Source organism: Triticum urartu, chromosome 4A, assembly GCF_056163025.1.
Source record: "Triticum urartu cultivar PI428250 chromosome 4A, HENAU_Tu73, whole genome shotgun sequence".
NCBI lineage: Eukaryota > Viridiplantae > Streptophyta > Magnoliopsida > Poales > Poaceae > Triticum > Triticum urartu.
The window spans coordinates 140,490,565-140,492,394 of record NC_141876.1 but is presented as its reverse complement, the minus strand read 5'-3'; the positions used below and the strand labels follow the sequence as shown (position 1 = coordinate 140,492,394).

Below are 1,830 nucleotides of genomic sequence, written 5' to 3'. Positions count from 1 at the left end.
TTACTTTGTTTTGACCACCCAATCTCATTTGTACTTGTTTTGTTTGGTTGTTTCCTTAGTCTTTGCAATAATCCTTCTCGCTCTTCTCGTGTGTTTGTCTTGTGTGTCATAGGTAGTGGCTTCGGTTCCAATGCCAGGCGCTCGAATCCCAGCCATGACACGAGCTCCAAGCGTCTTCGCAACCAAGCTCCTGAGGGCTCCAGTGCCCCTCAACGCCGCGTCAAGTCCGCAGCTACCAAGATCAAGGAGCCAACTGTTGGCATGGATGAAATGCCTTAAGCGGAGTTTTTGATTCGAAGAAAGCTCAACCCCTACGTCAAGCCTAGAGAACTCAGCAGGGGCAATGACTTGTTTTGGACGAAGCAACAAAATCTCATCTTCTTAGATGTGATCAAGGCCAAGCAGAACATCTATGTACCAGTTCAGTGGATTGACATGGACCATCTGAAGAAGAACCGGGCATATTTTGGTGAGACTCTAGATTTGGTGGAGCAGTTTGGTATTGAGGACATCATCACTTTCCATCTTGACTTTGACCCGGAGTTGGTGGCTCAGTTCTTTGCTTCTGTCCACTTCCACACGGATGAGAAGCGGACCATGACTTGGATGACAAATGGAAAGAGTATGTATGTTGAGTGGAAGGAGTTCATGGCTATGTTGAACATTCATGATGAGGGGCTTGATGTGCCCGTTGGTGCCCGCCCACATGCCAACCCAGAGTCTGCTAACAAGAACAAGCTTCAACCCTTTCTTGTTGAGAAGACCCTCCCCAGTGGCAAGAAGTCTTTTGTGTTGAACCCATTTCTTGACATCATGCACCAGATCTTCCGCAACTCTCTTTTTCCTTGCATAGGCGACAAGGACAAGGTGCACTCCTATCTTGTGGACATGATGCTCATATGTCAGGAAGCGCGTCTCCAACAACCTGAGCCACTTGATGTCTCTCATATCATGTGGAGTGAGCTTCAATTTGCGGTGTTCCATCGGAAGGTGCCCATCTATGGACCTTATCTGTTCCTCTTGATCTCGAAGACTTGGGAGAAGCTCTTTCCGGGTGAAGAGTTTCTTGCTCCCAACTAGATTCGCCATGAGCCCATTAAGCTATGCCAGAAGTGAAGGAAATATGCCCTAGAGGCAATAATAAAGTTGTTATTTATATTTCCTTATATCATGATAAATGTTTATTATTCATGCTAGAATTGTATTAACCGGAAACTTAGTACATGTGTGAATACATAGACAAACAGAGTGTCCCAAGTATGCCTCTACTTGACTAGCTCGTAAATCAAAGATGGTTAAGTTTCCTAACCATAGACATGTGTTGTCATTTGATGAATGGGATCACATCATTAGAGAATGATGTGATGGACAAGACCCATCCGTTAGCTTAGCATAATGATCGTATAGTTTTATTGATATTGCTTTATTCATGACTTATACATATTCCTCTGACTAGGAGATTATGCAACCCCCGAATACCGGAGGAACACTTTGTGTGCTATCAAACGTCAGAATGTAACTGGATGATTATAAAGATGCTCTACAGGTGTCTCCGATGGTGTTTGTTGAGTTGGCATAGATCAAGATTAGGATTTGTCATTCCATGTATCGGAGAGGTATCTCTGGGCTCTCTCGGTAATGCTCATCACTATAAGCCTTGCAAGCAATGTGACTAATGATTTAGTTGCGGGATGATGTATTATGGAACGAGTAAAGAGACTTGTCGGTAACGAGATTGAACTAGGTATGATGATACCGACGATTGAATCTCGGGCAAGTAACATACCGATGACAAAGGGAATGGCATATGTTGTTATGCGGTTTGACCGA

The 1,830-nt window shown here is 44.1% G+C and overlaps 1 pseudogene; it reads left to right on the top strand.

Annotated features, from left to right (window-relative positions):
- The first annotated feature begins 435 nt into the window (after positions 1-435).
- Positions 436-1,116, top strand: LOC147975153 (uncharacterized; annotated as a pseudogene).
- Positions 1,117-1,830: the final 714 nt, after the last annotated feature.